The 23924-nt window shown below is 44.8% G+C and overlaps 1 protein-coding gene across 7 annotated transcripts in view; it reads right to left on the bottom strand.

The window, feature by feature from the left end:
• The window catches only part of FBXO34 (F-box protein 34), a 40277-nt gene extending 22079 nt beyond the window's left edge, over positions 1-18198 (bottom strand). For 4 of the 7 annotated variants that reach the window (XR_005933788.1, XM_041128174.1, XM_041128165.1 and 1 more), the window contains exons 1-2: positions 18088-18198; positions 3503-3581 (exon numbers count right to left, since the gene is read on the bottom strand). The gene's annotated coding sequence lies outside the window, so the exon portion shown is untranslated. Of the gene's footprint in view, positions 1-2649; positions 2944-3502; positions 3582-18087 lie in introns of those variants that run through there. The other 3 variants (XM_041128169.1, XM_041128172.1, XM_041128170.1) reach the window with 3 other exon arrangements.
• Between the last annotated feature and the right edge of the window lie 5726 nt (positions 18199-23924).

Below are 23924 nucleotides of genomic sequence, written 5' to 3'. Positions count from 1 at the left end.
AAATAGTTTCAAACAGCTCCCTCAAGAAAGTGAGTTTCAAGCCTTAGTTTTTCCATTCTGAGCCATCCCTGCACTATTTCATAGCTCTGATAATTGTACCACTGACTAACCTCCAACTGGGAATAACTGTTTTTATCATCACTATTAAAAACAGTCCCTCACACTGTTAGGAATCTGGAAACTCATTGTAGCTGCATCCCACCCTTCGGCCTCTCAAAACACTACACAGCGATGAAACTATGTGCTGAAACCAGAGGATCCCTGTGCTGAACAACTCCTGTAATTTCTGGGTAATTACAACTGCTTCCTAAGCAAAGGCAGCCATGGAGGTTTGGTTATTGATTTTAGAGGGGCAAGTGGCATGAGATCTTAAAAAGTCAAAGTGAACTTAGAGTTTTTCCATACTGGACTGGGAAAGTTAAATTATCTTTAGAAATGCAGCAGCATGTTAAAAAGCCTCACGCGTTCACCTAGTTTTGCGGTATTTGTGGTTTGTTTTTTTTAAAAAGTAAAAAGATTCATCTCCAGTTTTCCTTTCCTAAAAGCACATTATCTTGGTTTTTACACCTTAGCCAGAAGAGTGACTGATGGCTCACAGAGAAGTACCAAGGTGCAAAAAAATAAGAGTTGAAAGAAGAATGGATTTAAAAAACAGCTTTTAATTATCTGAAGGTACAGTTGCCAAGTAGACAGCAAAGAGGCTGTGCATCACATGCAGATGGGAAAATTCCCCCAGGTTTATTTCACAGTCAATTACAGTGGATTAACCTATTAGAGCAAAAATATATATATATTTTTTTGAATGCAAGTTTCAACAACTTGAAAAATCATTGCTGATCCTGTGTATCAAAGTACAAGTGGCAATCTGTTTTATCACATTTCCAGTCATCACAGTCCATAAACACACCCTACAAGCAACCTCTCCCTCTTTTTTAATGCATCTTCTGTCATTATTTCCTTCTCAGGGAACGGCAGCCCTCTTGGCTTCCTGCTTTGAGTATCGTTTTATACATCTATTAAATTTTTTTTTATTGTTGTTAGAGAAGCATCAAACACCTCCAAATTCTCACACACACCTTTGCACAAACTCACAGGTGTTTGTATTATCCACTTCTGCCTCTGCGAGATGTGACTGTACAAGGTATTTGTCAAACAGAAAGGCATCGCAGCACTGAAGAGCAGCTTTCCAGGATCCCTGTGCTAAATACTGGGTGTGCCTACTTTTGTTTGGTATCAAGTTCCTTCTGCTGGCTCCACTGCAAGAGCAAACTACATGGATACTTAAGTTTTTCCCCACCTCCAAAAACATTTGTTCCTTTTCTAAGTTCTCCAGACTTCCTTCCCCTTTACCGTATCACAAAGCCTCTCTTTTTAGCAAGGCTGCCTATTTGATAGTCCATCACTATTATCTTCTTGTTCGCTGCAGAGCAGCATGAATCACTGAATCTTGCAGAGCTTCCAGTCCTTTTAGCTCAAGGCCAGGCACCGAATTCAAGCATCCTGATTTAGAGAGAGGGCTGTTAAAACTCCTTCCCTGCCTCTTTTTTTAACACTCCACAGCTTCCTGTCCTGGGAGGCAACAAAACTGCTATAAGAAATGCCAGTTTCTGTTAAATATCCTCAATTCGTGACACTGAACATTTAAAACAATTACGTTGCTCCCAAATCTTGCACTATAACAGCTTTTATTCCACAAAGTGTAGAGATGAGCAAAATTACTTCAGCATGAAGGAGTTTTAGTTGGTTGTTTGCTGAATCCCACAGCATTTCAAGTTAACATTCAGGCTTGGCACGACCAACCATCCGCTCAAACACACAGCACAATGTCACCCCTCAAAACCCCACTGTTCAACCTAAAGGCACTTTTTTTATTTTAAGGGTGCGTCAGCTGCTAACTGAAAGTGGGAATGCTTCATTTAGCACACACACTTGTTAAACTGCTCACAGCATGCAAATAAAATACCGCATTGTGCAAAAGTCATTCAGTCTCCCCATCCGTAGATATGAGCAATGGAACCGCGTCCAGGAAGGAGAAACTTGGAACAACATGCAAATATTTCAGTCCCTTATTCCCAATATTCACATACTACACTAAAGCCCACATCCCTGTCATGCCGAGGGGTGACCATGTTGAGAATCTGCTGTACATAATGGGTGGGAAAACGACCATTATCTGTCTTGCCCCAGTACTGCACCCTTTTATTTGTAGTTATTACTGCAAACTGCTTTTTTTTCCAGACAATGGTTGTGTTATTATAGGTACCTTCATGCTGTGCCAAAGCACATACACACAGCAATTCAGAACAATCAGCCTTGTTTTCATGGGAGCAAAGGTTGCAGCCAAATGAAATGGGTGGAGATCACATTAAACAATCTTGGAATCTGCTAATAGGATATAGGAAAATGTGACCATAATGCAGATGCAGAGTTCCCCTTTCACCTTCCAATGTTATGGATAAAATAAAAGCTTTGGAAAACCAATTAAACTCTTTGAACAACATTAAGCAAGTCGAAGTGTTCTCAGTGTGCTTGCAACACCACTGAGAAGTTCTTTAAAATTAAAACAAAAAAGTGCCCTTTCAAAGCTCTGAAACCACAGAGCAAGGTTCCCCACCCCAGAACACCACCTGTTTAAAAGATATAGGATACCTGCAAGATGTCTGCTTATCCACGGTAAAGAGAAGCTCATCAAGACGACTGTTCCTGTCTTAAAGACATGATCAGCCCCTCCTCTGCCTAAGAGGGGAATTTTCATACTGAAGCACCTTGCTTGGTCAGCTGTAACCTGCATTCCCCTTGTTTGCTTTTGAGATGTGCATTAGTCAGCTTTCTCCTTCACAAATCTGATTGTGCCTCTGCATGATCATACACTGAAGTCATGTCCTTGAGTCTGTGACATCAGTCTGTTGCCATGGTAACGTACAGGGCAGTCCAAAATTCAGTATTATGGCATCACTGCAGGATCAGACAGCAGAGCAAGCCAACGCCTGAGAGCTGGTTAATGCAGCACAAACAGCTAAGACATTTACATCTAAATGTTAAAGTGTAACTGCACTTTATCATTATATTCTTCATAAATAGGGCTAGAAGCCTCTCGTCAAGAAAGACGATCCAGAAGGTCATTAAGTTGAAGACAAACAGGCAAGCCATCATGCGTCACTAAAAAGAAGGGCAATATGTTTCCAAGGATGGCCATCAAGTATGAAGAAAGCTTAGTTCAGCTCTCTGAATAGAAACCACCATCTGTTCCTAAGGCAACACCAGACCTGCCTAAAGAGATTGTTCACAGAGAAACAGGGATGGCCCCTTGGCACCCCGGAACAAGTGCTGGGTTGCACACAGTTTTTCTGGAAATCATACCAGAGCGTCACAGCACTGTTACCTCTTTGGAAGAGATAGCATTACATAAGACATGGTTCTTCAATTTCAAGTTTTGAAGCAAAGATCAGTGCATCATTAACCCAACCTGTAACAAAGCCATGTAGTTAAAAAAGGGTGGTACCTTCAAAGAGTTGCTATTCCATGTAGGGTTAGACATTACAGTTCTGTGGGTTCCTTGCACACTCATGAGAATGGCATTTCTGAAGAGCAAAAGGGAAGGAAAAAGGAAATTAGTGACACGGTAATGGTGTTACAACTACTATCCAGCTCTTAAAACCCGAAAGATCCAGTTTGCCCAGTGCAAAGGGCATGCGGGAACAACAATCAATGCATTGCTGACATGTGGAGCACCACCAGTTCGAGCAGGTCTTCAGTGCCAACTGACTGAGTACACCCCAAAAAGAGTTCAAGTTCAGCAACTACAGTCAAAGGCAGCGGCCCTGCCACAAGGAGAAGTCCCACTGGGTGGCAGGGCAGAAGCTGCTTTGGCATCATGGGAGCCCAGGCTGCAAGGACAGCAAAGAGAACACAAAGCTCTCAGTAGCTCTCACGGCGGACGCCTTTCTTTACATGTTCCTCCATTCTCTTCATGCACACGTGTTTAGAGGTCTGGGCGTGGATTCCCAGTCACTGCTTTAACACCCAAATTCCTCAAGACCCTTGAGTACCACTGCTTTTGCATGTTCAGCCTCCGTGTAAACCCAGCCACTCCCCATATACTCGACTGGTTTCAGTTCACCTCCTTCCGCTTTCTCTTATTAATCCACGCGTCTCTTGTAACTCACTCAATATTTCCTTCTGCAAAGCTGACCTCCATCCTTCCTATAACCTCAGACGCACCCACAATTTCTTAACAGTGCCATTAACAAGCTGCAGGCGCAACAAGGAACATTTCATGCTCTCTACACGGATGTAACCCTCACCCTCTCCTAACCCCTCCTCCCAGGTCCCTGACTATAATTACCCCATGCCTCATTATCTAATACTGAACACATGCCTCGGGGCTGGGAACCATTGTTTATTTGTCTCTGCAATGCCACACACCCCAGTGGTGTTGTATAAATAAATTCCACAACCTGTTTGAGCCTGAACTTGATTCAGGCCTGAATTACACCAGTTTCTAAATGACTGGTGCAAATACCTTCACTTGCTCCCTGCTCGCTTACGCAACCAGCCAGCATAGGCAGTTCCCGTGCCAAACATCACGATAGCTAATTGCGCCTATAGACCACAACTGCAGAGAAAACAAAATTTAAATCCCTCTACTTTTAAATACAAATTGCAAATTATAAAGGGAAGAAGAGACAGGCAGGAGGCACACTGCTCTCAGCATGAAGACACCTGAATGACAAGTTCCACATGCCAATGTCACCGCTCAGCCACCAAAGCATCCAGGCTTTGCCCCAGCCTCAGTCCTTAAACACCTGGCAGGTTACCCAGTTGCAAGTCTGAAGTACCATGCAGGCTGAGATTCTGAAGGCAACTTTAAACCAAATGGATTTCAGAGGAAAATAAAGCCAGCAGGCTTCATCTCCATGGTGCTCCTGCAACATAACATAGGCTGAACAAGTTACTCAGGGCAGAGATCTTTCTTATTAACTACCTAGTAAATTCACATTAAAGTTGGACAGCGTTTTCCCCTCCCTCGCATAAAGATCAGATGCTATCCGAATCAATCCAGCTTCTGTAAGAAGGAAAACTTGCTCACAGCTACATGACACCACACACAATCTACAGGACTGCAGCCCTTCAGGTACTCATTAAACTTTTCCCCCAGAAAAGTCTCCAGTACTGGATAATTTGCCTCCAATTGATTTTCTGCAGTCAAGATGGATCATAACTAAATAGTGGATATTGAAGCACACGAGTAGCCCCAGTGCACCCATCCCAGCTCATGAACAGACAAATGCAAAAACCTGTGGACACTCATCACCTACCCTCCCAGTCACATGTGTTGATGCAAGCAACCATACATTGCTTCAGAGGAGCGACCAAACCCCCAAGCCAAACACAAGAAAGAGAGGAAGGAAGTACCGAGGCACACTTCAACCATTCAGAGGTAAACAAAGGCCGGAGAAGAGCCAAGGCTGGGTGGCTGCCGTGGAAGCTTCGTTAGCAAACTTCAAGAAAAGCGGAGCATGGGGAAGGCGACTCACCATCCAAATGGTCACAAGAGCCTTGTCAACTTGCACAGACCCAAGGGCAGTGCCAGAAATACTAAGCGCAGCGCTGGGTAGGCAAACAGACCATTTTGAGACGCAGAATTAACTTTTTTACTAGAGAAAGGGAACACAACTGCACACAACCGTTCAACAGCAAAGCAGAATCCAGCACTGTGGGTTTGAGACATCTGTGAGAGACACCATTTCACCAGCCAGCAGTCCACCTCAGCACAAAAGATGCCAAGCTCTTGCTCGAAGCAATGGTGTTTACCCTCATTATAAGCATACAGGTGGAGGACCTTCACCCACTCACAGGAAGGAGCTGTGCTTTGTAGACCCTTCCTCACTACCCAGCCAAACCTCCTGTCCATAGGTGAGTCCCTTTCCACCTATATTACCCTCAGAGCAGGTTGGCCAGCATGAGAGAAAGTTATCGCAGCGCATCCTTTAGCTTCTTTTCCCTACAAAAGCAAGGTCCCTGACCTCTTTTTAAAAGGCAGCTGGGCACCCGGGTTACCACACAAGACTCACATGGCCTACAACCTTCTCCCGAGGAAACTGTGGCAAAGAACATGCTGGGTCAACTTGCCCAGCGGGCTGGGGTTCAGGCAGCCCTGCTGCCAGATAACACTCCAGGCTTGAACCTAGTTTTTACTTAGGCAATACCCAATCCAGCCTGCCAGCCTCCTGTCCCTGCTGTATCAGTGGATAAAAACAGATGCAGGAATCTGATCGGCTACAGATTTTCACAGGAAAAAAAAAAAATTTTCCCCCTATACAAATAAATAAATACCTCCTTAAAAAAAAGGTGATGCAGTTCATCTCATTAGAAGAACCCATATTGTTCTTATCAAAGAATGGATCCATTCCAGGACACGATGCACAGGCCAGTCTGCAAAGCATGTTTGGGTCTTTCCCTCTGAAAGCCACTCTATAAATGCAAGATCCAGCTAAGGGGCCTTGTACTTAATTCTTTGAAATTCACCATCACTTCACCTTAAGTTATTCCCAGAGCTTAATACTGCAGTTGGATCCATACTGAGTCACTCTACATGATCAACCCCATCAGCACAGTTACAACCAAGCCCAAATTTACAAAAACTATCAACATTAAAAAAGCATATTGTATTTTCTTTCCCCAAGACATTTTACCTGTCAACAAGTATCTGCCTTAGTGGGTTACCATCCTCCCATCACCCTGACTTGAGTTACCCTGCTTACAGCAAAAAGCAGCGAGAGCCAAAAGCACTCTGCCTGGAGTCCAAGCAGAGCTTGCAAGAACAGACCCCCTTTGGGGCAGCGGCAGTTGAGTTCCATTTAATGCGAAAACAAACTACTTTTCCATTCAAGTCAAAAGCAGAGACAAAGAATTGTATGTAGCTCAGACTGCACAGTCAGCTGTCTTTTTAGGAATAGATCAGATTTAACAGTTCTATGGCAGTCCAGAAAAAGTCAGCCTGACAAGAGTTTAAGCTTTGCCGAGTACTACACTATGCAAAATCCAGGCTCTCGTCTGCGGCGCTCTCACGGCCTTAAGCCAGTACCTCAAAAATCATTATCATGATCAACATCAGTTCCAAGAAGGTATTTTGTCAGGATTCAGCCTGATGCACGAATGCACTTTTATCCCATTTCAAAGAAAGACAAAAACCCTCTCCGAAGCTCTGCCCAATAATTCTCTTTTGCATCATACAGGTTGCATACAACGCCACTTCTACACTGGGGAACCGAAACGACACAATTCTGCTACAGCCTCATCAACGTGACCACTCTCACCACAGGGACTCATATTCTGAAGCAGCAAGCTTGGTAGCAGAGGATGCTCAGGCTGTTTTACTTGACTATTCAGGGCCTAATGCAGACAGAGAAACTAATTAACACGTATCACTATGGGAAGGAAATATAATCTAAACGTTCATTGGTTTATATCTAAACCCTTTGAGACTTCTAACGTCAAAGCTAAACAGATCTTCACCTGGCAAACTACTTGGAGAGCCTTCAGCTGAAGCTGCCAGGTAAGGGAATGCAGTATTTTAGGATATTTTTGCTACATACACTGGGGACACACCTCTAACATGCACAAAGCCCAGAGAAGCATCATGACAGCTGCAAAAACAACTTTGTCCTGGCTAACATTCACATAATGAAATTACAGTTTCACTCCAGGGAAAAAGGAAAAAGCACTTAAGTTTTGTTTAGATTAAAGTGCTGCAAGCCATGCCACTTATCTGCTATCAGAACAGATTGCAGGGCTGCTCCAATGATTATCCAGTAATGAAGTAACTGGAATTGGAAGGTATGCAATTAGTCCCATCTCCTCCTCCTCCCCCCCCCCAAAAAGAAAAAAAAAAAAAAAAAAAAAACAAAGAAAAAACCCACACAGCACAGACGTTATCACCTCTATCTCTAGCTCTGCTGCCCTCATCACTTAAAATACCTACAAAGCAAAGTAGGGCTGTCACTTACAAGCTGCTAACAAGCCTGGCTTGGCCCTGACTGGCAGCGAAGGTGATATTCTCAGCATTTCCCGAGAAGAAAGTTACTGGTTTACTTAATGGGATGTTTTCTCAGGTACCCACACACGCATATATTAAGCTTAACATGCCTGCATTTAGCTATCCCAGTAAAAGCACACCACTTTTCAGAGGAAAAAAGCACTGCTGTTCCTACTAGCTTTCAGTTAAAGCATCTCTCACTAATCCTCCAATCCTCCTGGGCACGACCACTGTTAAGTGAATATATTAAACTCAGGACACAGGTATCACTTGCTGGCACTCTGTCTAGCTTTACTGACTCCAGCCTGAAAACGCTGGCTCATTTTACCTTAACAATTTGCACCCTACCTTCCCTTAAAGAGTTGTGCTTTATGTTTGTAAAGTGGTATATACACAGCTCCTTCCATAACTGCGGCTAATGTATGGAAGACGCAGAAAGGCCCCAGACACCCCAAAGCCAAAGGGCAACTCACAGTACATCCCTGCTTCCAAACTGCAATTCTGATAAAATACATGTTGACATTTATTCATGCTCAAAAGCTCACTCATCCTCACTCATCCTCCCCTCCACCCCAGCGATACCAGTTGGTCTAATTAAAGACATGCCTTCTCCCAACAGCCTCTGCTTCACGTACACCCCAGTAAAGTTTCTCTATCTGTGATCACCAACTTCTACATTTACCTTCCCCCCCCCCCCCCCCCCCCCCCCCAAGATCTCTGGGCTTCTTCATGTGGAAAGCAACCTGACAGACTCCTCAGTCCTTAACTACCTTCGTTCAGCCTGGACAGCCACCTGATGAAAAATAATTCCTTGCTGGTCTGCTGTGACCCAAGTAACACAAGGGAGGAGGGCTGGGGGCGAGGGGGGATTCCTCCAGCCCTAAAAAAAGGCATTTTAAAAAAAAAAAACCTTACAACCATTATTAATGGAACTAGCAACATCAATGAACTTGCTCTGTATAGCTCCATTACGGATGCTGCAATTTTACACTCAGATTAAGTTCCTTGACTTTTTTCCAAGTTAAGTTCTTCCCAACCTCTTAAAAATGTTTTCCCAAAGACGACTGGGCCAACCCTGCAGGACACTCCGGTGCATTCACTTCCTTGGATTCAGTGAGGCCAGGGATGAAGCTGTGTTAACTTCACAAAATCCATACACAACCCTTTCCTTGCTGGCTTCATCTACTGATCCAAAAGAGGAAAAAAGGGGAAAAAAAAAAAAAAAACCCAAACTTTTACGGTGAGAAGAGTATGCAGAATGCTGCAGAAACATTTGCTACAAAGGTATGCAAACTACTACTATTTACCCTACAATTTACCCTAAACCCTACAGCTGACACATCAGCGGACACCATTTTAACAATCCCATAAACTGTTAAAGCCTAACAAAGCAATCATTAGGAAAACTGGTTTAGTCCACTGTTGGTGGCATCCCATGCACCATCCGTGGAGGGAGCGTGACTCAAACTGCTCTGAGCTCCCGTTTGCAGCACAGGCTATAAAGCTGCATTAAAAGAGAATTCTCAGTAACTTGTACCAAAGTGATGTCTCCAACTGCTTCTGCTGCAAGACCTATTCAAAGCAAGTTATTATACATTTTAAGATGACTACATCTGCAGTCCTACTGCATCTAAAAAAATCCATAAGCATTCTAAGAGAAACACAGGGATTTTTTCCAACACCATGGAAGATGGATTCATTGCTATCAGTAATCCTCCCACAGCCCAAATCTCAGAAGTGGTAGCAGATTTACTTAGATTTCAGACGCATAAACAAGCACTCTGCATCACTTCATTCATGTGTTTATCAATATAAAGTTACCTCATTTAAAAAAAGACAGTAGAGTGCTATCCCTCTTTAGAAAGGAAATTAAAAGGGAAAAAAAAAAAAGGCAAGAAACCAACAGTCTGTCCCACACTCAATAGCAAGCTCTGGTGAACTGATGGTTAAATCGAGGTCTAGAAACCCATTTCCAGAGGACAGGCGTTCCTTAAAGTTTTTTGGTTTTTTTTTTAGAGTTCACGTACCAAGTTCCTGACATTCGTCTCAAGCTACCATGCCTTGCACGCCCTGACTGTTCAGCAGTGGATTGCCCAGGGTGCAAACATCCTGTGCAGGGACAGCCCTCCTCTCCCCAGGACGGGGACATGTGCAGGCAGTCAGGCAGGCAAATGAATGAGAACATCGCAGTCAGAGTGACAGGCAGCACGATACCAAACCAAGAGCAGCCTAACGGCAGGAGAATAAGGGGCAGTTTTGCATATATGTTTACAGAGAGCTTCTCTCAACCTCAGGAGTCAGGACAGGCAGAAGCACAAAAGGTTTGAAAACATAAATACATTAAGACCGCAGTTCCACACTCCCACAGTGGAGGCTTCGTGGTGGAAAGGCTTTTTATGCTTTGCAATAAAGACTTAGGTAAGGCAAAGTTCAGAACAAAAACCTCAATGAAGAGCTTTATAAATCAAAAGGGAACTGGGTTGCCTCTGGAAGCACGTGAGCTGGTGAACACAAACCCCAATTCAACACTAGCTTCTATCACTCGATACACAGCAAGTCCTGTTTGAACTCAATGTCCAAACTCTTCTTTAAAATATAGCCTCCAGTATGACACATTGCAGAAAGCCAAACCACAGGCACAAGCCATGAGTTAGTCTTTGAAGTTTAGATACAACAGAAAATTATTTCACCTACCTAGATGCAGAGGGATAGCTGCTGCCTTTGATGCTACAAGAAATTTTGGTCTTTAACTGCCCAAACACTTCAAATTGCTTGCTGGGCTACAGAGTGGCAACACCCAAGCCTACACATACACATGAACATAATTATGCCTGGTCTAGACTTGGGGGGGGGGGGGGGGGAATCTTTTCAGTGATGTTAGCATGCAAAGAAAATAATAGCATGTACAAAGAAATCTCTAGAGTGACTTATGAACAAGATTTTATGCTTGGCTTTCTGCCAATTAGAGAGGAATTAAAGAGCCTAGCAATATAACCCTGTTCATCCCAAGGAAGAAACTGCATTCTTAAGTGATCAACGGAATAAGAGGGAGGGGGAAAGAGGGACAAAGACACAGGACTGCAATTGCACATACCAAGATAGGAAGTTTCTGATGGTACAGAGACAGAAAGCGGGCTAAGACTGTAACGCAGAAAGAACAGTTCAGATTTTAAAATTAATCCAGTCTATTGCATCCAAAAGAAAATTATCCAGTAAATAACAGCATTCCAATAAAGCAGACAGTATTTTTTTTACTGTAAAATTCCAACTATTACAATATTTTACAGATTATACGCCTTCACTGACTGCCAACCAGCAAAATCAGTAAAAGGAGGAGGTCACAAGAACAAAAGCAAACCAAGTGGAAAAGACATTGCTAGACACCTCAAGAAGCTGAAAATGTGTCAAAACCCAGCCTTTTAGTAAGGGAGAACATTTAGCAGCTATCTGCAATGATGATTTTATATCCAAACTCTTTGGAGCTTATGAATTCACATCATGAGACCAGCTTTTAGCAGAACTAGGACCAGACTTGACATGCCCCAGTTTCCCCAAGGTTACTTTCTGAAAACCATCTACACTTAAAATATTTCAAGTGCTCTTCTCACACTGCAGAAGAGCAACCAAAAGCTAACTTCTTCTAACTTTCCTGTTTTAGCATTCATTTTACCAGAAGTCAATTTCAACACTTTTTTTATTTGAATGACAGAAGGAATTTTCTGTTAGATTGCAGGTTGAAAGTTACTGGAAATGGCAGCAAGCTCCTGTTTATATATATAAAGTCATTTCAAGGTGGAAAAAAAAAATGTTACTGCAGCTTACTAAATCAAAGCTTGTAAAAGACAAAAACAACAAAATTAACTAGAAGTAGCTTAGGAGTTGCTAGGGATGTTTAAAGTTAATAAAATCCCAAATTAAATGGCTGCTGCTTAGGTTTGCCAAAAAATTATGCAAATTTCCAAAGTTCATACATAGTAATTAGCACAGCAAAAAGCAGGTCCCAAGTAAGTGATGAAGTTAGTCTCGCTCTTATTTTTCCAGCAGATGGAACTAGCTGTGTGTGAAGTTATTTTTTGCAATCAGAGATTAAACATATTATCCTGAATTATCAATTCTGCAAATACAGCATATTGGATACATGCATACAGGGTATCAGGAATATGCAAAACCCAATCCGAATCCTTCTTTTCCATCATTCTAAATAGGACACTAACGAGGCTGGGGGAGGGGTACACATTTAAGACTTCATTTTTCAAACCTATCGACTATCTGCCGACAATTTAGCTGAAACAAGTTCTCTCAAAATACATTAGTGTTAATAGTCCAAGCAGGTTTTTCCACAGAAAAATGTCTGCCTTGACTAAAAATACATCCTCTTGATGTGCTAATTGACAAGATTACAAAAAGTCATCCAAATTGCAAGTTCAAACAATGTGCATAAACTGAAAGTCTCCAGTTTTTGCCCATTACTTCTCCAAACCCTAGTTTACAGGCATATACATCATACATTGTGTATTGCATACTGTAATGCACAAATCCACCCTTTCCATTCCTATTACTGATTTAACACTAACTTCATGCTTAAAAAGATACAGTCTTCTCCCAAGCCCTGCAATTCTCAAGCTACCTGCAGCAATGCGCTGAGCAATGGCTGAACCTCACATGTGCCCTTGACCAAAATACTCCACCTGCGTTCCACATTCTGAATTTAGTTTCTCTGAAGCACTCGAGCCAAGAGCTGCCCCAGTATAGCAAGTTACTCTCAAAGACACTGAAAGACCCAGCAGCTTTTCTCAGTTGTTTGCCTGCCTTAACCTTGATATTTATATTGTGCTTATAGAAGAAGCGTGATCCATAAAGATGTATGTCAACGCATGCATCCAGTTGAGGGGGCACCCACCTAGGACCATTCACTCTCCTACTGCGAGCATCCGCAGATAAGTCTTGAGAAGGTGCAGGGAGGTCAACCAAAAGCACAGTTACTGCACTGATTGTGAAGAGGAAGGATAGGCTGCTTCTTGTGCAGTACGGGCACCAGCTTCCAAACAGAAAAGTGGTGAAAGAAGTGAAAACAAGCTACAACTCTCACTACACAAACACTGCTTTGTAGCTCCAGGTAGCCCAGGAAAGGTTTCTAGAACCTGTGTGTGCTACAAAAAGAACCCAAAACTTACATAATTAAAGGAACATAGGGAAGGGAAAGTAAAGTTTAACTCTAATTTAAAAGTCAAGTAAATGACACACTTGATTGAATACTATTAATGAAAATTGTGCAAATTAAAAGTAGATATACTGAAAGCAGTAGAAACCCTGCCCAAAACAAAACGAGGATTCTCATACAAAAATATTTCTATGGCCAAATGAAATACTGAGTTTAAGTAAGAAAGCAAGCACTTACACCTATTGTGCTCTTCCCTGCCCCCCCCCCCTTCTCAACTAGGGAGTCTCATTTATCTCAAAGCAATCAAAAGAAAACACTTCGATTTTTAAAGTGAGAAAAGCTGCAGAAATGAAAGCCCTGTCTGGCACGAACAAGTAATATTTGAGAAATCAAAAAGAGATTCTCCAAGTTAAGGGAAGAATGAAAACAGTTCTGAATAATTTACTTTGCATAGCCCAGTTCCTGCCAAAACAGTTCCGTAAATCCCATGGTAGTTCAGATAATTTCCATTCTTAGAACAAAAAAAAGCTAGATTGAACATTAGCAACATTAATTGTGTGATATGACCTGAATGATGCAAGAACAAGTAGTTAAGTGAACCACAACATCTGCTGAATTTTTAATCACTAGTTGTTTTGCTGCAAGGCAGAAGAACATTGTATATTAGCTTCCAAGCACTGTACAGAATGGCACATTAGGACAGCAAGATTTTAACTGGCAGAAATTCAGCCTCTGTGCTACCTAAATGCCATTACTTTGCTATGAACTGCAAACATAGCAGCTTCTAAAGCAGCTTTTTTTTTTTTAATCACATGGAAAAGAGCACTATTTTCTGCACCCCAAGATACCAGTCAGCCATTTCTGAATAATTTTTTTTTTTAAAAGCTGACAGACATTTTCTTAACAGCCATTTATGCATCCCTCTGTAGTGTATTTTTACTCTCAAAACAGCATTATGTAGTCATGTGGCTGCCCAGCAGCAACTCACTACAAAAGAGGTAGTTCAACCTCCAATGTGTAGGAAGGTGATCTATGTAAACATTCATATTACCTCTGTACTGCAGCAAGACATGCAACTGCAACATGTTTAGGCATACCTGAGATATACTTAATCTATCTGCCTCTGATACCCATTGCAATGACACTGCAGACACCTAGCTTTTACCCTGAACTGGCTGTCCAAGTGAGTACCATTAATGTGAGTTGCACAAGCCCACCCCATACCTATACCAGCCAGTCCTGCTGTGATTTCTCTGTGTTTGATACCCAAAATAGCTAGATTAAAACCATCCACCATGCCTACAGTGGTAAATACATCTCAAGTTATGCTCTAGACATGAGACCACAACAGCAGGATTAGCAAATGATACAGTAGATACTCCCCTTCCACAACAAGACAAAAAGGAAACATTATTTGGGGAATCAACACAAATTCCAAATAAAAATCCAACAACTATACCCAGAATCTGCACTATAAACAGTTATCCCGATTCATACAAGTGGGGAAAAAAATGACATTAAAAAAAAAAGTTTGTCACACTGGCTTTAACAGATTCTACTTTAATAAGTTAATAGAATCAAAATAGCTTAGGAAACAAAACCAGTAAAATATGGTACAAATAAAAACCAAGCAGCCACACATACCAAAGCAGCATTCCTGTGCCCTCCTTACTGCAGAGCTTACAAAGCTGAGAAGTTGATCTCTAACCAGCAACTTTCACTAAACTAAGACCTCCTTCAAAAGCTTATATGGATGGATAGGAACATCTAGTAATACATCCAATGACCCAATAATCCACAAAAGCCAAAAAAAAGCAGCAGACAGGGATGACAGACATGCATGCTTCCAAAGCTACATTACCTTTAATCATAGGCTTAGGACCAGTCCTATGTTTTCCTTACAGACTCAACTACCGGGTACAAGATAAGCTGCTATCTTCTCTGAAACCAGGTATCAAACCTGCAATGGGAATAGTGAAATATACCATATCTGCTGGTAATAAAGCAACCGGTGTTTGAGGATTATATTGAATTGCTTGTTTTGTTATGCTACAGGGCAGCAAGAAGTGAAAATAACACGTTATGATGAATGTGTTAACACCTGGAACCTCAGGGACAGTTAGTACCTAGGCAGCATTGTGCATCTACGACACAGTATTCAACTTCACAGCACCAGAAATCAACCTTGGCACCTCTGTGCCCCAAAACCACAGCCCTTCCTGGCATGGGAACTGCAGGCCAGTCTCTATGAGCACACGCTCTCGCTGCTAGCTGCTATTCAGGCTGGCAGAGAGCTCACCAATGCCGTGGTGCACGTCCACAGCACACTACAAGACGAGCTTCCAATTTTAAGGGACACAGAAAGATGTTTTATATGCCTATAAGAAAATTAGTTGCAGCTTAGCATTTGACAAGTCATTCATGCTTCTTCACGATCCTTACCTAAATGGAGAAAAGATTCGAGAGAGCATTTAGTGCAAGTGAAATGTACAGAGCTTCCTCCTCAACCTCTGCTCATTCACCAATTAAGTACGAAACGGACAACTTAGTCATACGGAGCGTGCAAGACGATTTTAAGACACTGGTATTAAATCAAATCCCACAACTTTTCACACCTATTAAAATGGAACTTTGTCATTAGAAGGGGGGATTTTGATAAGCGCAATGCAATTAACAGACACCGCCTTTGTTACCAGGCTGCTCGTGATGAAGCCCAGGCTCCTTGACATTCCATTTCTTTCCCTCAAAGGGTCTGTGCTACAGCAAATTTATGGTTTTCAGCATGTAAGAGGAGAATTGGGCATGTTACCTTCAAAACCAGTCAATAAGGCTCTTTCACTCAGGCCCAGGGAAGGAGGGTGGCTGCTGGAAAGCAATACAAGGCACTCCCTTCCCCCTCCCCTCAGGACCCAAAAACACTGCATTCAAAACACTCCCATCCCCTGCAGCAAGGGATTAGCCATTTATTAAAAAGGAATCAAAACACTGTAAAAAGCTTCCAGTTAAGATTTCAAGGAAAAAAAAAAAAAAACCAAACAAAAAAAATGCAACGCTGGTGCAACTGGAGTCGCATTAGAAATTCTTCTGGGCACTGAAGAACAAGTAGCTCAAACGTAAGCAGGATGTCATTTGTCCCGACGATGCTGATGAAATGGCTCAAAAGGAGAACAGAACTAGATTATTTTTTTTAGTCAGTCATTTTGCTGCCTCCGCATTAAGCAATAACAACATTAACAACCTACAGGCATCTACAGATTTAGACTTTGGACTTCCAAAACAACTGCCTACCTCCACGCTTTTTTTTTTTTTGGCTCTTCTCTAGGGGTGACAGACAATTATAATGGCCAATTATGTAAAACCTTTCATCCGAGAAAACACGAAGCACTACGCAAACACTCATTAAGACTCGCGACTCGAGTCTGCGCTGGGCGCTTAGCCGGTTCAAAGCTAGCCTGGATATCTCGAGCTACCAAAACTGGATACCGAGAGCTATGGCATAGCCAAGATAGCATGCAGCGCAGCAGGGTTAACCACTTGAGTATTTACACAGCTTCGCAGGCGGGTTTTACAGCCCACAACGAACCCTGAGCCGCTGCGGCTGTGCTTTACAGCCCCATCCAAGCCGGTTATTTAAAAGCAGAGCAAAGAGACGTACACTGCTGTTGGGCGTTGTACAAAGCACCTCGCAGGACAAGCATTAGACCCACTTCTCTGGCTGATACAGGGTGATTTTTTCCAACTGGAAGCCACACGGCGCAACTCAATAACCTCAGTTTACTGAAGAAATTAAAAGCTACTCTTATTGTTTCAAATAAGGCCTTGGAGGAAGTAATTTTGAGAAGAAATCACTTCCACTGTAATTGTACTTTTAACCTTTCCTTAGGTTCTTACACCATCCCCACGTGAACGCTTTATTAGAAGTGTTATCTACAATATCTCAAAACAATTAAGGCTTTCTTTTCGGATCACTGTTTATGTTTACTGAGCTTCACAATCCTTCCCCCTAAAAGGCTGATAGATGTATGAAGCACGGGGTAAGCCGTACAGAAAAACACTATCAGAAAGTGACAGTACTCAGAAGATCAAAATTTGGGGAAAAACACACGGATTTTTTTGGTTTGCTGGTTTTTTGTTTGTTTGGGTTTTTTAATAAATAAAAACCCCGCATGCTTGCCTGCGGGACGGCGAAGAGACCGCGACCTGCAAGAAAGCAGGGAAGCTCTGGACAACCCCCGCGACCCCGTCGCGCTGCCCGCAGCCACGCGTGGGTCGGCCGCGTTATGCAACCGCTGGGAAGGAGAGATGCTCCGCGACCCCCACGCCTCACCCGGGCCGTGCGGAGGAGACGGGACCCGGCACCCACGGAGGGATCTTTTCCCCCGGGCCCCCCCCCTCCGTCCCTCCCTCCCACCGCCGCCGCGGGCTCACGCTGTCAGGCGGGAAGGCCACGGGAGCGCTGCCAGCGGAGCCGGGGAAGGGGCACAACGGGGAAACCGTAATAAACCCCCCCCTCCCAGGGAGGCGGCCGCCTCCGACAGCGCGGTGCCCCGGCACTGCAGAAGGGTGCCGGCGCTGAGGGGAGCACCGGGAATCAAACCAAATCAAATCAAATAAACCCGAGAAGGGGCGGCCGTCTCGCCGCACTGGGGGAACGAGGAGGCCCGGTGCCCTCTTCCACGGGGCCCGGCGCCGCGCAGCCCCGTCCGGCGAGCGGCCAGCGGCCCCTCGGCGGCCCCCGGAGCCGCCATGGCCGGCCGGGAGAACGGGCGGTGCGTGCGGGGCCTGCTCGCCGCCCACCTGCCCGCCCCGGCCCGCGGCCCCGAACCGAGCCGAGCCGCCGTCCCTCGCCCCGGCCCCGCCGCACCGCACCCCGCCGCCAGAAACCTACCCGGAGCGGGGAAGAAGGGACGTCCCGGCGGCGGCGAGCGGCGCGGAAACCGCCAGGCTGGGCTCTCGGCGCGGTCGCGGGTTCCCCCTGCTCCCAGCCGCGGCGGCGGGAGGGGCCGCGCACGGCCGCGCCAATCCGCGCCCGGGGCGGGGCGGGACCGGGACGGGCCCGGACCCGCCGGGGAGGGCCGCGGCACCGCCGACCGCCCCCGCGTCGTGCCAGGCACCGGCCGTCCCGCCGCGCCAGGCACCCGTCGGGCGGGCAGCGCCGACCGCGGGGGTCGGGGGGCCCGACTCGGGGCCTCTCGGGTCTCCCTCAGGTTCTCCTCACGGCGCCGAGGCTCTCCGCCGCGGCCCTTTGGCGGGCCCGGAGCTCTCCTCAGGGCCGCAGCGGTCTCCTCGGAGCGGGGCCGGGCCCGTGGGGTCCCGGCCAGAGGGTTCAAGGGCCGGGGACGTTTTCAGGGCAGACCCCGGTGCTGGGGACCGGCAGGGTCGAGGCCTTGCCGGAGTCCCCAGCGCTGGCGGGCGTGGGGCCCCCGCGGGCGTGGGGCCCCCGCAGCCTTGCTCGCCCTGGCGTCTCCTGGCTTGGACCTCACTGCCCGTGTGCCGTGAGGTTTAGCGACCAACGTGGCACTGAAGGCAACGGGGGTGCCAGCTCCCACCCCCCCTGCGTGGCACCGGCAGCCTATGAGTGGGTTTAGTATGGTGATAACAGGCTAAAAGTCGGTATAGTCGTCTGCAAGAGGCCAAAGAAACTCATTTGATAGGCCTTTTCGGCTCTAAAATCTACTTAACTCCTGACTGCAGGGCTAAAAGAGCTGCTAAGAGGTCACTGGGAGCGTGAAGCGTTAGTCCTTCAGCATACTGGAACCCCACCAGCATCTTGCCAGCTAGCATATTTCGCCAACGTTGCCTCCCTGGCACAATCACTAAATACCCTTTGCCGTCATTTGTGCGGTTGCTGCCCTCAGCAGAGGAAAAACATGAGCTGCTCCGCTTGGTGTAGATGTATCCTAGGAGGCATGGCTGCGCAGACTCCGGGCAGCGGTTCTTCACGCAAGCATCACTCCAGCCATCTTCTCTATGCCGTCCTCGCAAAGCCCTCAGCCTGCAGGGAGAAAGAGACAGGCACCAGAGAAATCCTCCAAAACCAAAGGTATTGAGAACAAGAGTGAAATGCAAAGGGAAGGCATTGGGAAAAGGGGAATTAAGCGGTGGCACCAGATGGTAGCTTGAGCCTAAAGGGGTTCCTGCAAGAAGGAGCCTTCCCCCTCCTCAAAAGAAGATTGCAGCGGTTCGTTTCTGCTTAGAGGGAAGCGGGGAGGGAGGCAGGTCCCCGCGGAGGACCACAGATGACCCAGGGTGAGAGCAGGGCTAAGCAAACCTAAAAGGCCTGGCTTCTCTGACCTGCAGGAGAGCAGCAGTGGAGACAATACTTATTCTGTGTAATGCAATACTGTGAAAAGATCCTTGAGACCATTCTTAAGCTAAAAAGCAGTGTAAGTGTGTCAGCACAGCACTGTGCCGCAGTAGTCCTGACGAGGGGCAGAGCTAATTAGCCAAGGCACAGGATCACATTAACGTGGCATCTCAGATGGCTGAGATGAATCTCCCAAAGTCTCTGGAGTCCCTGTTGACTACGGCCGCTATATACAAAGTGAGGACGGGAGGGAAGATAGAGGTAAAATGAGTTGCTGAAGGTCAAATATTAGATCAGTGACAGTACGGAAAACAGAACCTACAGTTCCTCATCCCTCCAGTACTTTCTCCTCTGAACTGTAACAAAACCCCAGAACAACAACGGGATTTAGCTGCTGCTGACACAGTAGCTTCATGTGTTCCGGGGGAAGATTCTGTATTTTGGTATAGGACCATGGTGATTTGTTTGTGCACGTGGAAAAAAACCTATTTACTAGCACGGTACCACAGTTCAGTGACATAGACTGACACACAAGATATTGCCAGATGACTTAAAGGGGAATGAAATATGTGCCCTGTCATATTAGAAAAAGGCCCCCCAACGGTACAGAGCCAATCTTTTGTTGTAAGTTGATAAAGACAGCTAAATGCCATTTGCTGCTAAATGACTTCTAATGATTAAATAAACTTTCTCCCCCCCTCCCCCCTGGGGCATTTAGTGATAATATAAGAAAGATTTTGCACATTGTTTAGCTTACATGGCCATCTGGCACTTTTGCATTTCAGTAGCCTTGAACATTAAAAAAACAATAGATAAAGAAAACCAGTCCTATCTTATCAGAGACCTGGAGAAGTTTAACTGTCAGAGTACATAGGACTAACCAAGTCGTTACAGCTCTTTTATTGTTTCCATCTTAATTAACAGTCATATTCCTCAAAGCTTTGTGTTGTTGTACTCTCTAAACCAAGCTGTTCCTTACCGCCTTTGTAACTCCAGCAGTCGCATCCAGCTTCCATACGAGATGTTCTGTTTCTGGGCAATGGAGACACAAAGGAGGCGCGTGCTGAGAAAAAATACATACAGGTTTTAAGCCAAAATAAAAAAAAATACTAGAAGTCTTGTCTAAGCTAGGGAAAAAGATGCTCTTTTCAAATGAAAACTCAATGGTCTTGGCCTAACTCAATTAGAAACGTACTTCACGCTGCTGAAACATCGTCTAATACCACCGCACTAAGCGGTTTCTTTATCTGCCTTTGCTAAAGGGGATAAAAGTACAATTCACCCAAAGTAACCCACTCCAAGGACCCTGGAAATGACAAAAAGTTTGGTCTCAACTCAGCAGTGGCCCATGGTTGAATCCAGCATTTTTTCTTTGGTTAATTCCAGCTCCCCTCCTCCCCATGGAAGAATACCAAGAAGGTTCAAGTCTGTTTGGAAAGAAATGTGATTTCCTTAAGAATGTGGCTTTAGGCCTCGGAGGATGAAACCATCTGCAGGATGCTTTCACCTGTAGTGCTAGAGTGGGTTTTTGACCAAAACCTGTAACAGCAGGGAACATTCGGTGTAAACACACCATAAATTAACAGAGGATGTAAAGATATGCTGAGATAAAAAACTACCCAGGCTTTGTTTCCAACTCTACTTTGCATTGTAAGATTGCTAGTTTGCATTTTAGGCTAGCTCCAGTGAAAGCTGGGAGCTTATAAATGTGCTACAACATCTAGCTATTAGGTATCAGGCTGCCAGAGTGCAATATAATACCCAGAGTTGGGTACCTCGTCTTTCTATTTATAGCCTGGAGAGTGTTAGACACCTCCCAAGGGCGAGTGGAAACTCCCACCTCCCAAGCAGAGACCTGGTTGCAGGAAAGATCAAACCAGGGATGTATTAGACTTGCTTTGCATAGCCAGCACGTAGGCGTTTCCATCAGCTCGGGATCCTGGGCCCACACATCTGGGGTTCAGGAGTCTGCAAGTGCTCTTTGAAGGAACAGAGCAAGGTTACCGGTTTCTTTTTAACACTGTGGGCTGTAGGGGTTGCATTTGATGTCGTTTGTTTTATGTGCTAATCTAGGTGATAGAGCAAATACCCAGGAAAGGCAAGACGCTCTCCAAGCTCATCCTGGCGAGAGTCCAAATGTCTCTCTCTCCTACCTGCTTGGACCATACCCTCCTCCCAGGCTACAGGCTGAGGCATTAGGGGTTTGGTGGGTAGCTATCTCACACTCCTGTTGAAAATGTGCTACTTTGCAAAATGAAACCCAAAGAACAGAGCAAGAAAATGCAGCAGAAGGCTTAACTGTGTTTCCTACTTGTTGTAAGACAGGAATTTAGCTTCTGTTTGCTGCTCCTAGAATTTGTTCTGGTTTTTAAACTAGCGACCACTCCAGATGAAAAGCATAAGCAGAAATGGGAACAACAGCCAATGCACCGTAATGGTTTTGCTGCACAACACTTGATTAAGAGGTTATCAATTAAATTTGGCAGGAGGACTACTCTGTGCCCTCTGCAGCATCGTGCTGTGCTCCACATACAGTAGTTTGCCTACAGAGGCTTTTCTTTGACTCTACGCAAGTGACAAGTATGTGGCGCTGTGGGCTACGGCTTTATAACTCCATTTGCCTGAACTTTCACCAAAAATATGTTTAGAAATTGGAATTATTTCAGGGCTAAATTTGGAGATGGGTTTCCCTACATGCTCCATATTGCTCTTCAGTAAGGTGCATTTATGCAAGGCTGGGAAGAATTACCCTCACAAAGAACAATATCCCATGTGAATGAATGAAGAGTAGAAAGAGCAAGTTAGCAGATTTCCACATAATGATCTCCTCAGTACAATATGTATCTAATAATGACAGTTATATTGTCAAGAAATAGATAAATTCAAATTGGTTCTCAAAGCTTCAATGGCTAAAATGTAGGCACATTGTCGTAAAATCATCAGGACTGTATGAGAATGGCAGGTTTAACTTTTCAGGCATGTATAATATCTGTACAGTATAATGAGTTTATATATTCATATTGCTTATCTCTATTAAATGGTAATATGTTTATTGCTCTTAACACAATAAAATCAGTAGCAATCAGGAATTTGGTTGAAAAACACGCGATTACCGTGTTTTGTCTTAAAGTGACACTGCAATACTTCAAAATCATGGCATTATTCAAATACATCAAGACCCTTGCGGTGACCTAGATACTGTCAGTGGAAGGCGTCACTGCAGCGTGTTAAAGAAACCCATTCTGGCTTTAACCTAGCTAGCTCAGGTAACAACCAGCGAAGCTGCACGGCAGAGCCTGAGCCTGCCAAGGACCCGAGTTAGGTACTTGGGTTACCAGTCTGCCTTGAAGTGTGTACCACTGCGTTATCGCTGATGTTGTTTGAGTTAGTGAGATTAAAGCCCTGGCTGTAGTGCAGCCACGCTTCCTAAATTCAGTATCAACATCCACGAGTGGAAATTAGCAAATGTGCCAGTTTAGGTGCTCCAAGGAGCAAACAAGTATTGTTTCAGCATGAAGGAATCCTTCAGATGCAGGTATGCAGTGAGAAAAAATGATTTTTGGTTGGAAGGAAGACACTCCTAATTCATTTTTTCCCTAAAACTTGTGGTTCAGCATGGCTCACATCATTGGACTATATCCCGATATCATAAGGTGGAACTGCTGAATGCCCTCAAATTCCACTATTTGGGAGAAAAAGGGGAGTAACAAAAATCAGCAAACACCGAGGACTGCATTGGATTGGAGTCTGTGGGCAGAGTCTACAAATATGAACTCCTGTAGTTCTGTTGTTTAATTGGATCTTTTTCATACCATTGGGGAACCTGGCAGCAGTCAATAACCTTCATACTAATCTTTTTTTTTCCTATAGTAAATCAATGATTGTAGGATTAAGTCCAGATGTTTTAAGTTTGCAAATCTTTGCTGTAACCCCTGGCAGTCCATAGAGGGAACCGGGGGTGACACTTCTCTGACTACTCCAACCCAACGCTCCAGTGACGCCCAGACTGATCGCTACTGTGGTGAACAGCTCTGCGCTGAGACCAAATGGTCTTTAATCCACTTACTGCTGTCTTTTTTCACTGTAATCGCGTTGCTATAAAAATTTACTGACGTTTTACTGTCATGCCGTATGGAGGTCCTGCATTTTTAGGCCGTTTGCAAGGTATGGTTGTCCTCCGCCGTTTACCCTCACGCCTGCTGCTCAGCGGTTTCCTCGTTAGCAACGCTCTTTTCTCAAATGCCGTCCACATTTTTGCAGTGCCACCAAGTGGCTGGTCCCTTCATTAGCATTTCTGCATTTCGGTTTTTGCTGATTTTTATGAACGAACCCAGAACAAATTGCCTTGCAGGTGCGAATCGCATTAAACACAGCCCACCCCAGGAGGGCCGGTACGATGCAAATACAGGAGAGGACAC

Source organism: Aquila chrysaetos, chromosome 2, assembly GCF_900496995.4.
Source record: "Aquila chrysaetos chrysaetos chromosome 2, bAquChr1.4, whole genome shotgun sequence".
NCBI lineage: Eukaryota > Metazoa > Chordata > Aves > Accipitriformes > Accipitridae > Aquila > Aquila chrysaetos.
This window is presented reverse-complemented; position numbering and strand designations above follow the sequence as displayed.